Source organism: Bombina bombina, chromosome 4 (genome assembly GCF_027579735.1).
Source record: "Bombina bombina isolate aBomBom1 chromosome 4, aBomBom1.pri, whole genome shotgun sequence".
Lineage (NCBI taxonomy): Eukaryota > Metazoa > Chordata > Amphibia > Anura > Bombinatoridae > Bombina > Bombina bombina.
In genome coordinates, this window is record NC_069502.1 from 1,181,067,196 (window position 1) to 1,181,081,079 (window position 13,884).

Here is a 13,884-nt window from a genome sequence, read left to right on the forward strand (position 1 = left end):
GTTCCATCGTTCAAAATGGAAACTATTCGAACCATCTTACCCATGATCCAAGAGGGTCAGTACATGACCACAGTGGATTTAAAGGATGCCTACCTTCACATACCGATTCACAAGGATCATTACCGGTATCTAAGATTTGCCTTCCTAAACAGGCATTACCAGTTTGTAGCTCTTCCCTTCGGGTTAGCTACGGCTCCAAGAATCTTTACAAAGGTTCTGGGCTCTCTTCTGGCGGTACTAAGACCACGAGGCATAGCGGTAGCTCCGTACCTAGACGACATTCTGATACAAGCGTCAAGTTTCCAAACTGCCAAGTCTCATACAGAGTTAGTTCTGGCATTTCTAAGGTCGCATGGGTGGAAGGTGAACGTAGAAAAGAGTTCTCTATTGCCACTCACAAGAGTTCCCTTTCTAGGGACTCTTATAGATTCTGTAGAAATGAAAATTTACCTGACGGAGGACAGGTTATCAAAACTTCTAAATGCTTGCCGTGTCCTTCATTCCATTCAACACCCGTCAGTGGCTCAGTGCATGGAGGTAATCGGCTTAATGGTAGCGGCAATGGACATAGTACCATTTGCGCGCCTGCATCTCAGACCGCTGCAATTGTGCATGCTAAGTCTGTGGAATGGGGATTACTCAGATTTGTCCCCTCTGCTAAATCTGGATCAAGAGACCAGAGATTCTCTTCTATGGTGGCTTTCTCTGCCACATCTGTCCAAGGGGATGCCCTTCCGCAGGCCAGATTGGACGATTGTAACAACAGACGCCAGCATTCTAGGTTGGGGCGCAGTCTGGAATTCCCTGAAGGCTCAGGGATCATGGACTCAGGAGGAGAGACTCCTTCCAATAAACATTCTGGAATTAAGAGCAATTTTCAATGCTCTTCTGGCTTGGCCTCAGTTAGCAACTCTGAGGTTCATCAGGTTTCAGTCGGACAACATCACGACTGTGGCTTACATCAACCATCAAGGAGGAACAAGGAGTTCCCTAGCGATGATGGAAGTCTCAAAGATAATTCGCTGGGCAGAGTCTCACTCTTGCCACCTGTCAGCGATCCACATCCCAGGCGTGGAGAACTGGGAGGCGGATTTTCTAAGTCGCCAGACCTTTCATCCGGGGGAGTGGGAACTTCATCCGGAGGTGTTTGCCCAACTGCTTCATCATTGGGGCAAACCAGATCTGGATCTCATGGCGTCTCGCCAGAACGCCAAGCTTCCTTGTTACGGATCCAGGTCCAGGGACCCGGGAGCGGTACTGATAGATGCTCTGACAGCACCTTGGGTCTTCAACATGGCTTATGTGTTTCCACCTTTCCCGATGCTTCCTCGATTGATTGCCAGGATCAAACAGGAGAGAGCATCGGTGATTCTAATAGGACCTGGTATGCAGATCTAGTGGACATGTCGTCCTGTCCACCATGGTCTCTGCCTCTGAGACAGGACCTTCTGATTCAGGGTCCTTTCAAACATCCAAATCTAATTTCTCTGAGGCTGACTGCTTGGAGATTGAACGCTTGATTCTATCAAAGCGTGGATTCTCGGAGTCAGTGATTGATACCTTAATACAGGCTAGGAAACCTGTTACCAGGAAAATTTACCATAAAATATGGCGTAAATACTTATATTGGTGCGAATCCAAGAGTTACTCATGGAGTAAGGTTAGGATTCCTAGGATATTGTCTTTTCTACAAGAAGGTTTAGAAAAGGGTTTATCTGCTAGGGACAGATTTCAGCTCTGTCTAAAATTTTACACAAACGTCTGGCAGAAGTTCCAGACGTTCAGGTTTTTTGTCAGGCTTTGGCTAGGATTAAGCCTGTGTTTAAGACTGTTGCTCCGCCGCGGAGCTTAAACTTAGTTCTTAACGTTCTGCAGGGTGTTCCGTTTGAACCCCTTCATTCCATTGATATCAAGCTGTTATCTTGGAAAGTTCTGTTTTTAATGGCTATTTCCTCGGCTCGAAGAGTCTCTGAGTTATCGGCCTTACATTGTGATTCTCCTTATCTGATTTTTCATTCAGACAAGGCAGTTCTGCGTACTAAACCTGGGTTCTTACCTAAGGTAGTCACTAACAAGAATATCAATCAAGAGATTGTTGTTCCATCTTTGTGCCCTAACCCTTCTTCAAAGAAGGAAAGACTTTTGCACAATCTGGACGTCGTCCGTGCCCTGAAATTCTATTTGCAGGCAACTAAAGATTTTCGTCAAACATCTTCCCTGTTTGTCGTTTATTCTGGACAGAGGAGAGGTCAAAAAGCTTCGGCTACCTCTCTCTCTTTTTGGCTTCGTAGCATAATACGTTTAGCCTATGAGACTGCTGGACAGCAGCCTCCTGAAAGGATTACAGCTCATTCTACTAGAGCTGTGGCTGCCACTTGGGCCTTTAAGAATGGGGCCTCTGTTGAACAGAGTTGCAAGGCTGCAACTTGGTCTTCACTTCACACTTTTTCAAAATTTTACAAATTTGACACTTTTGCTTCTTCGGAGGCTGTTTTTGGGAGAAAGGTTCTACAGGCAGTGGTTCCTTCCGTGTAAAGATCCTGCCTGTCCCTCCCGTCATCCGTGTACTTTTAGCTTTGGTATTGGTATCCCATAAGTAATGGATGACCCGTGGACTGACTACACTTAACAGGAGAAAATATAATTTATGCTTACCTGATAAATTCATTTCTCCTGTAGTGTAGTCAGTCCACGGCCCGCCCTGTTTTTACGGCAGGTCTAAATTTTAATTAAACTCCAGTCACCACTGCACCCTATAGTTTCTCCTTTCTCGTATGGTTTCGGTCGAATGACTGGATATGACGTAGAGGGGAGGAGCTATGTAGCAGCTCTGCTTGGGTGATCCTCTTGCACTTCCTGTTAGGGAGGAGATATAATCCCATAAGTAATGGATGACCCGTGGACTGACTACACTACAGGAGAAATGAATTTATCAGGTAAGCATAAATTATATTTTTTTACAAGATGGTTGATATAATCCCTCCTGCTTAGCTTTGCAAATCATGTACGGATCATTTTATGCATACTGATCAGTCTAATGCTGCTCTTGCAGCTGAGGGTATCTTTTCACCCTCTGTTTGTTATACAGGGGAGCTCTTCAGATTTTGCTCCAGGATATAAAGTTTTTGTAGGCTCTATGCTATATCTTAGATGTTTTTGGCCATGCCCTCGCTAAGTAAGCGTGAGAGGGTGGTTTCTGATAATCCCTCTACTAGTTTATCTGATTTAAGTAAGTCAAGTATGTTAAGATGAATGTTCTTTCAGGTTCTTCTGTTTTATTCTCTAAGGGTGAAGTGTTTTCAGATGATCAAGAGTCAGTCTTTGATCAGGAAACTGAATATTTTTGCTTAAGCTTGACACCTTTGTGTCATATTTTAGGAGCTCAGGATTCTAAATTCATGAGGATAAATATGTTAAACAGCTGAATTTAATTTATATAATTACTAAAGAATGGTCTAAGCCTGTTTATCCTATTTAATCCTGCTCAAAGATTTTAAAGGATGTTTCCTTTGCCTTCTTCTAATTTAGAGCTTTCGGAAACTATACCTAAAGTGGATGGGGCTATTTCTACTTTGTTAACTGTACTTGAGGATTGTTCCTCTTTTAGAGTCCCTATGAATAGAATGTTGGTCTTTTCATAGAAAGGCTTTTTCAGCATGCAGGTTTTCTTTTTAGCAATTAGTATTGCTTGCGTGTCTGCAGCCTCTATCCTTTGGTTTGAGGGTTTTTTAAGCAGCTCCCTGAAGAGCCTACTGGTGAAGACTGCTAATGCTTTTCTTTGTGATGCTGTTGTTGATCATGTTAAGATCAATGCTAAGAATACAGCACTAGCAGTTTTGTCAAGGAGGGCCTTGTGGTTGAAATCATAATGTGCTGGGGGGCGGAGCCAGCAGCTGAACTGGCAAGACGTGCAGAGACAGTGCTCTGCTCCTAAAAAAGTGTATTTAAGCCTTATCCACCAACTAAGAGCAACGAAACTGCTCACAAACCACCTCAAACAATTTGTGGGGTCATCCGGAGTTGCCCTATACCTTTTTTTTCGGGCATTTTGCAGCGCGAATTTAGCCCGCCTGGGAGTACCGGAACGTTTTACAGGAAAGGCTGCGGCTGCGGCCTACATCGGCACTCGATTCTGAGCCTGCATTTCTGAAAACTCTCCCAACACCAGCAAACCCTCTGACTAACCCTCCGGACCAACATACACTCTAAAGGAGAGGGTAAGATTTGATGGACAATCCTTTTTCTCTTTCCAGAAGTTGGGCAGACATAATATAACCAGCAACATCCCACGTGGCAGTATGTGAGTAGAAAGTTGTTAGCCTCTGATAAGTGTTTTTTCAACCTGTGCTTTTATCAACAATATAGCAAACTGCACTTTTCTGGTACCATAGGCTACTGAAACAAACTCACAAAGACTTTTATATACCAACATATACCACTGCCCCACATGTGTTTTCCCTGCATGGGTGTTTACTTACTAACATACAAGCTGCAGATACTGTCTCATATGCAATAGCTGGATTGGTATTTACCGTGTTTCTCTCTTCATCTATGAACTAGAGACAAAAAAAAAATTGGATTGGTATTTACCGTAAATTGCATACAGCCCTGATTTCTGAGCTGCTTTCCCTTGATAATGGTGCCATATAAATGTATCCTGTGTGAAGATGGTTAATGCCACTTAATTTTCAACAATTGCATACTGAAGGTGTGAACTCTATGCCATAAGTATATAATTCTTCTGGACAGTTTACAAATTCTCTAAGCAGGGCTAAAAGGCCCTTATAGTTGCCACTATGTAAACCTGCAGGCAGTCTGGCGACAGGGGGAAATAGTTAAGGGGGCCTGGTCCCTCTTCCCTTTTACTATGTCTTAAAACTTCTACTCCTGACAACTACTTTTTTTCCTGGGTCTCGGCTCACTTATAATTGTATATACTGTATACAGCCTGAGCGGGAAGAAGCCGCAAGAAATTATTTATCATGCCACTGGGCTCTAGACGAAAGACTGTAAACCAAGCTGAATATAAAAAGTCTATGTCTGATCACTTTAAGCCTAAATCTCAGGTGGATAGACAGCTAAGTTCAGAGTCCTTGAATATTCTTTCAACCACCGAAAGTGAGCTGTTTGATCAGTATTCTCAGACAACAGGAGAACTTCAATCTACTATGGCATCTGAAATTGTCAACACAATCACCCAAAAAATCACTAACCTGCAAGACTCTCTTACTAAGACTTTCAAAAGTTCCATAGCAGATCTGCGAAAAGACATAGGCACAATCAGTGAGAGAGTTGAGGCCTTGGAGCAAAAACAGGAAGATTTGGCGGTAGAACAGGCGCACCTCTCTAACCATTCTCATGTAGTGGTTGATATGCTAGACACAGTGGAAGCAAAGATGGCTGACATTGAGGATCGCTCCCGCCGCAACAACATCAGATTTCTGAGGAAATTCCCGCTGCCGACTTAGAATCTTTCTTAGCTGAATTCTGTGGCCACCTCAAATCACCACAACTGCCTAACGAAAATTTGCTTGACAGAGTTCACAGGCTACCCAGAGGACGAAATATTCCATCCGAAAAGCCCAGAGATGTGATAGCCCGCTTCCATTTTTTCACATATAAAGAGCAGATTGCCAAGGCGATGTTCTCCAATCCTGCTTTACCCGAAAAATTCAGAGACATTCAAGTCTTTCCAGACCTCTCTCAGTTTACTATCCAAAAGAGGGCCACATTTAGAGAGGTTACTAAAATCCTCCGACAGCAAGGAATTAAATACAGATGGGGTTACCCAACAAAGCTCCTAATCCACAAAGATAACCACCTTTTGGCTGCTAATTCCCCGGATAGAGCCCGTCAATATCTCAAAGAATGGGATCTACTCCACACACCGGGACCCAGGGGTCACCCTCCACCTCCGGGGGAGAAGCCTTCTGCAACTCCACTAGCTGCTCCACTAAAGCCCCAGTCTACACTAATCAGACCTGCTTCTGAATGGCAACCTTTGCCACAGAGATCACCTACCCATAAGACACCATCTTTGGCCTTTAGTTTATCTTCAGACCCTACTTCATCTTCTACGGCTGGTCTGCTCCGGCCAGAGTCTCCTGTTCCAGATTCTGAATAACTGATTAAGCCAGGACAATAAGTATCTTAGTTGGTAAAGGGGGGACTGTATCTTCTTTTGTTGTGTTATTGCTTGGATCCATGTTTCTTTTTCCCTGACAGGGTGGCTTGCAACTCCATAGACTGTTTATCTTGGGTTATAGAAAACCCCCTGATATTATACTTTGGGACCTTGTCCAGTTTCTCAACAGTCCACGGACCATAATGACTCCCCGGGACCTGAGGTCCACCAGGTTGTGGGGAGAGGGGTGTGGAGGGAATGTCTGGGGGGAAGAGAAATGTTTTGAGAAATGTAAAAGTTCTTTCTTTTGTGATGTGATGTACTTCATTTTCTGATTTAATTGTTTGAATTTAACTCAAAAAATTTTTTTATTTTTTTTTTCCCTTCCTCTCTCTCCCCTCCCCCCTATTGTTGACGTATAGACCACATCTTTAAGCCTTCTCACAAGATATTCCATATGTAGGATATACCAACACCCCATAGTTGATAAGGTTTGAATATCAAGTACGGCACCCCCGGAGAGTAACCCCTTCCCCTCCCTCCCTCCCTCCCTCTTTTCCCCTCCTTCTCCTTTTATTTAATTTATTTTTTTTTCTTCTATAATGCATTGATGTGTATGTGTTTTTATTCTTATGTAGGTTACACAGTCATATGTTCTCTCTGTTTATATTGTTGTACACCAACTAGTAATTGTTTATTCTAGTTTTATGACTTCTTAGTCCATTCAGACATAGGTCATGACCTACTCATTTCTCCCTAGATTCCTTACCCTTTGAGTTTAACTTCCCTAGTAAACCTCTACACTCACCACGACAAGTCCCGCAGGATGTTTCCCGCCATAAACATGGGTCCAGGCTTATTATTGCATATTGATTGTCGCCCCCCCCCATGCCCCTAATCTAACCAGTTAATTGTTTTTTACTTCTTAGTAAGGTTTTTGTCAGGAAGTTTTAGAATTCATCTAGGTTAAGTACCCCGTAGCTGCTGGCTACCACATTTATCTACTTAAAAACTTAAGTAACCCCATCCAACGGGTTCTCGCCCCCCCCCCCAGAATTGTAGTTTACATTGTAAACACGTGAACACAGATTCTAAATTTCTACCTCATTTCCCTACATTATTAGTTAGTGTCCAGACGGGGTTTCATATTTGGTCAGTACTCCATTGGCTGGCCCCTCACTCCTTGAAGGGGTCTAGCTCTTGGACAGCACATCTTCCCCTATACTCCAGTACTTTGCTTCTCTCCCTGTTTTTCTCTTACCCCTTGCTTACCTCTCTCTCTTCCCACCTTGGGGTCTCCCCCCCCCCCCTTTTTTTTTTTTCTTTTTTTTTTTTCTTTCCTCTCCTCCCTTTCCTGAGCGTTACAAAATAGAAGTAAGCCTACTATGGCGCTAACCTTCCTCACTCTGAATGTGAAGGGTCTGAACTCCCCCAACAAGCGCAGTCTCTTAAGAAACTTTCTTAAATCTCATGATCCTGATGTAGTCTATTTGCAAGAGACTCATTGGTCGACTGCACATATGCCTACACTCAAGTTCACAGATTACTCTGAAATATTCCATTCTACCTACAAAGACAAAACGAGAGGCATTTCCATCCTGATTAATAAAAGGGTTGCATTCCATTTGGTTCATGTGGAACGGGATGAGGAAGGTCGTTTCCTTATTTTGATAGGGAAACTTAATGAACAATTGGTCACTCTAGTTAATATATACAGTCCTAACCAAAGACAGGTTTCCTTCTTGAAAAGGACTCTCCTTTTAGTTGATAGACTGAAACAAGGCACCCTGGTCCTAGGGGGCGATTTCAACCTTGTCTGGGATCCTCTCCTAGACAAAAAAATCCCTTCCAATAAACGGATTGACTCTTATACCATATCGGTGGCCCTGAAGTTTCAACATTTGGTCGCACAGCACTCCCTTTTTGATGTATGGCGGGCACATCATCCTGAAGTGAAAGATTTCACATACTTCTCAGCCTCTCATAGATCCTACTCCAGGCTCGATTATTTTTTTGTTGATTCATGGACGCTGAACTCTATTAATGAGGCGCGTATACACTATTGTACTTGGTCAGATCACGATGCCGTCACATTTCAGATGTATGGCCCGAGGGCATCTATAGATAGGCCTTATTGGAGGTTCCCTCGGTTCTTGTGGAAGGATACTTCCTTCCTACTGGGGCTTGAGGATGAAATCACTAAGTTTCTGCAAGACAATCGAGAGGGGCAAATGTCCCACCAGATTAGATTTGCGGCTTTGAAAGCTTACCTTCAAGGTTTCTGTATTACTAAGGTGGCAGAATTGCGTCGTACAAAGGGGGCTCCCTTGGGTAAGCTCCATTGTGATCTCCGTGTGGCCGAAACACTAAATAGACAAAATCCCACCCAGGCACTCTCTATTAAGGTACAGAGTCTGAGAAGTCAGATCAAGGAGCTGGAATTACAGAGAATCCAAAATGCCCTCTCAGTTTTCAAACAACTTCTATACCATAAAAGTAATAGGGCGGATTCGCTTTTGGCCGGTAAATTGAAAAAGCGAGCAGCTACAGCAAGAATACCTTACATCACACAAGATGGAAAGAGAGTCTATGCCCCAGCTGCCATCGGATCAGCTTTTGCTATGTTCTATGACAAATTATATAACATTTCCAAAAGTGAGCTCCCTCGATCTGCCTCGAATACGGAAATTGGCGATTTCCTTAGGGATCTCGGTCTGCCGACACTGTCAGAAGAGGATGGTGAGTCTCTCCTAGCACCGTTCACAGACAGTGAAATTTCACTACTTCTCAAGAATTTGAAAAACAACAAGGCCCCGGGACCAGATGGTTTCCCTGGTGCATTCTATAAGAGATTCTCGAAATTATTGACTCCGGTGCTAGGACAACTTTTTAACGAAATTAAATCAGATGGCCAAATATTGAGAGAAAATCTTGAGGCGTCAATCGTCGCTATTCCTAAACCAAATAAAGATACGACGCTATGCAGTAGTTATCGCCCGATCTCGTTAATAAACGTTGATACGAAACTCTATTCGAAACTTCTGGCGGACAGGCTAGTTAACCTACTACCTTCCCTAATACAGTCGGAACAGGTTGGCTTTACTAAAGGCCGACAGGGGCCGGACAACACGAGACGCTTAATTACGATTTTCTCAGATGCCCGAAGGAATGGTACCCCACTGGTTGCCCTGTCCTTGGATGCCGAAAAGGCTTTCGACAGGGTACGGTGGGAGTACCTATGGGAAGTCCTTAGAGTGTTCAACTTTCCTCCCCAAATCGTTTTAGCCATTCAAGCCCTCTACACCTCTCCCCACGCTCGCATCAGGGGCCCAGGCTTCTGTTCGCCGGTAATAAACCTCTCCAATGGCACCAGACAGGGGTGTCCCCTCTCCCCTTTAATTTTCTCCCTGGTGATGGAACCCTTAGCTCAAGCAATACGTTTATCAGATGGAATTACTGGTGTTCCATATACGTCACGCGAAGAAAAGATTGCCCTCTTTGCGGACGACGTGACCCTCTTATTGACTAACCCGGAGTCCTCGATCCCGAAGGTCTTTGACCTCATTGATAAATTTGGCTGGTATAGCTACTACAAATCTAATGTAGCTAAGACCGAAGCATACGCTATGAACATTACCGCAGAGCGACTCCGTGCACTGCAGGATAAATTTGAATTCCAGTGGTCCACAGAATGCCTATCTCACTTAGGTGTAATGATCAGCGACAACGTAGACACCATGATCAAACTTAACTTTGATAAGCTGACGGCCGAAATCAAATCCTTGGCGACATCATGGGATCATCGTGAGATTTCTTGGCTAGGCCGAGTCGCTACGCTTAAGATGTCACTCCTCCCGAAGGCCTTATACTTATTCAGTTGCCTCCCCTTTAATGTGCCTCATCGAATTCTTCAGCAGATCCATAGAATCTACCTCCGATATGTGTGGGGACGCGGGATTCCTCGAATAGCATATAAAATCCTCCAGAGACCCTTCTCCAAGGGAGGTGTTGCGTTTCCAAACATATATCTTTATTATGAAGCAACGAGACTCACACATATCATCGCATGGGGAGTAGAGACGGATAGACCAGGCTGGCACCACCTGGAACAACTAGCTCTGCCGGTAGATCTAGACCTCCGAGATGCCATCTGGGTACCCAAACATGCAAATCTCTTAGCTAGGATCAATAATCCCATTGTTAGTCAATCTCTACGTATCTGGTACGAGCTTCGTCACAGACAGGGTGTTTCACCCTACCCTTCTCCTATTCAGAGCTTGAGGGGCCTGCTGTGGAACTCACCGGAGATCCATTTTGATTTTTGGAAAAGCAAAGACATCACGAAGGTTTCAGATTTGTACCACTCGGGTACTCTTACCACGGCTTCACAATTAGCGGAACCCGGGGGGGAAAACCCCCTATGGTTCCGCTTCGAGAGCTTCAGAGTGCTCAGTATTGTCAAGGCAAGGAGATTCCCCACGACTGCCCTCAGAGGGAAAACAGGTTGGGAATCTAGGTGGTGTACGGGAGCACTGAGATCCCGTCCCATTTCGTTTCACTATACCACACTCCTAAATGACTGTACACCGGGTGTGCCATGGCAGATACGTGCCTGGTGTCATGAGCTCAACATCTCCATTTCTGAGGGTGACCTTGCTTATGCAATTACCCTCACTAAAAAGACGCTTCACTGTGTCACAGTCTTTGAGACATATATGAAAGGGGTGCTGAAGTGGTATAGAGTCCCAACCCGATTGGCAGCGATGTTCCCGTCCTCCACCAGAGAGTGCTGGAGACAGTAACGGTGAGGGCTCCGATATCCATGTGTGGTGGAGCTGTCCGAAGGTCACCTCCCTATGGAAAGAGGTTGAATTATTGCTTAGCTCCATGAACCTAGACGTCCACCTGACGCCTGGGATGGCTTTGCTCCATATTCTTCCAAGATCTTTCTCCTTGAACACCAAGAAGCTCTTAATTTACGTTCTGGCAGCGACTAAAATGTGCATAGCTAGGGCTTGGAAACAAACAGAGCCTCCAAATCTCAATGAGATCTGTGATGTGATAAATCACTTCGCCACTATGGAGAGATATGTCGCCGGTGAAAACGGCACCCTGGACTCTTACTGGGAGACGTGGTCTGACTGGATTGAACTCCGATGAGTGAGATCCATCAATAGCGCGATCTACCCCTGAAATGGGAGGAGAGAGTTTATGTAGTCTCCCCCCCGCTCCGCTCCCTCTCCTTTCTCCCTTTTTTTTTTTTTTTTTTTTTCTTCTCTCTCTTGCTCCTCTTTCTTCCTCTTCATTCTTATTTCTTCTCTTTATCTCCTGTACCCCCCATATGGGGGAGATGTGTATAACCCCTATTTATCAAGTTGTCTGGAAAATTTGTATGTGGGCCCTGTTGGCTCATCTTCTATTTACCCTTCTCCTAGGGCCAAATAATGCCCGATACCTGATTTTTCTTTGCTTCCAATATTGGCTACTATGTGAATATACACTGTTTACACACCAATTCTACTATTTCTGATTGTAACAACATGTGAGAGGTATGTCTCTGTTAACCATGCAAAGTGTTATATTTTGTTATAAGATATGCCTTGTTCTATTGCTATTCTAATATTACTGTACGGTGATTTTCTATTCAATAAAGAAAAATATTTATAAAGAAATCATAATGTGCTTACATGGGTTCTAAATCTAGACTTCCCTTCCTTTTAAAGGGAAGGTGTTGTTTGTGTCTGGTCTGAATGACATTATCCCTACAATGACTGGGGTGAATGACCCTTAGAAGTCTAAGGATAATTCATGGACTTCTAACCATTTTCACTCCTTTTGTCAATCTAAGATCCAGAAGTCCTCCTCTTCATCCTTGAAGCCTATCACTTATTAGAACAGGTCTAAAAAGTCCAAGAAGCCTGTTTCCTCTAACAAGCCTGCATAGAGGTGTGATCCCCGATCCAGATCTTCTGGTAGGGGGCAGATTATACCTTTTTTCAGGGGTCTTGGTTTCATTCTGTTCCAGATCCATAGATTCTGAACATTATTTCCCAAGGATACACAATAGGTTTCAGATCAAGGCTTCCCAGGGTAATGTTCCTTCTGTCTCATATTCCAAAGAATCCTGTAAAGGCAGGAGCCTTTTTTTCAGTCAATTTCAGATCTGTATTCTAAGGGGCCGATTTACCAAAGTGTGAGCGGACATGATTTGATGTAGCAGATCATGTCCGCCGCACATTGATAAATGCTGACAGCATACGCTGTCAGCATTTATCTTTGCTCATTGCCGTCCCCTGCAGATTCGCGGCCGCTAGCAGGGGGTGTCAATCAGCCTGATCGTATGCAATCGGGCGAATTGATGTTCGCCACTTCAGAGGAGGCATATGAGTTAAGAATCAGCAGTCTTAAGACCGCTGCTTCTTAACTCTCACCTTGTTCAACGAGGACAGTTCTTGTCCTCTATAGATCTGAAGGATGCTTATCTTTGAATCTCTAATTACAGGGATCATCATTTTCAGTATGGTCTGGCTACTGCACCCAGATTTTTTTAAAGGTTCTCTGGTATTTCTTATCTGTGATAAGAGCTCAGGGTATTTTGTTGTTTTCTTACCTGGATGATATCTTGGTACAAGCTTTATCTTTACATTAAGCAGTATTTCATTCCATCAGACTTTTGTTGTTTCTCCAAGAGTGTGGTTGGAAAGTAAACTTCCCAAGAACTTCTCTTTCCCGTCAGTCTGGGTGTAATAATAGACTCTTTTTTTGACAGAACAGAGAATGAAGTTTCTCTCAACTTGTGTAAATCTTCAGTTAGTTCTTTCTCCTTCTATAGCTCTTTGTATGGGAAATGTAGGTCTCATGATTAACAGCCCCAGATGTGATTCCTTTTGCTCAATTTCAAATGAGGCCTTTTTAGTTTTGTATGCTAAAATAAATCTTTCCCTTTTCTTGGTGGATTCTTCATCGGCCCATTGTTCTGGGAGCATCCTTTGTCAGAATTGGACTGTGATCTCGTCAGAAGCAAGTCTTTCAGGTTGGAGTGCAGTCTGGGGGTCCCAAAGATAACAGAAAGTTTGGGTGGTGAAGTTGTTCATAAATATTCTGGAACTCTTTGCAATTTTTAGGGCCCTTTTGTTCTGGCCTTTTCTGGAAAAAGATTTATCTGCCATTCCTGTCAGTTAATGTCACAGCAGTGGCTTGCATCAATCATCAATGGGGAACTCATAGTTCCCAGGAGATGAGGGAGGCTTCCCGAATTTTGGTGTGGGCAGAGGGAAATCCCTTCATCCAGGGAATGGTCTCTTTATCTGGAAGTCTTCAGTCAGATTGTAGAGCTGTGAGGTCTTTCGTAAGTAAATCTGATGGATTCTCGTTTGAACAACTAGCTCCCCAGATTCATCTCTTCCTTTTGTTGTTTGGGTCTGGACTGAATGTCATTATTTCTGTGGTGACTGGGGGAAAAGGTGCCTTTCTCCCTCAGGATTAGAAGTCTAAGGGTAATTCTAGGGCTTCTAACCGTTCAAATTAGATCTAGAATTTCTCAGCTTGATGGCTTGGAGATTGAATGCTTAATTTTACGAGAGGTTTTTCTGATTGTGTCATTAAAACTTTGGTTCAGACATGCAAACCTGTGGAAGATTTATCACAAGGTGTGGAAAACATATTTTTTTTCCTGGTGTGTGGAACATGGGTTGAGTTTGCACTTTTTTAGAATTCCAAGAATTCTTTTTCTTCAGGATGGTTTGGATAAGGGCTTATCT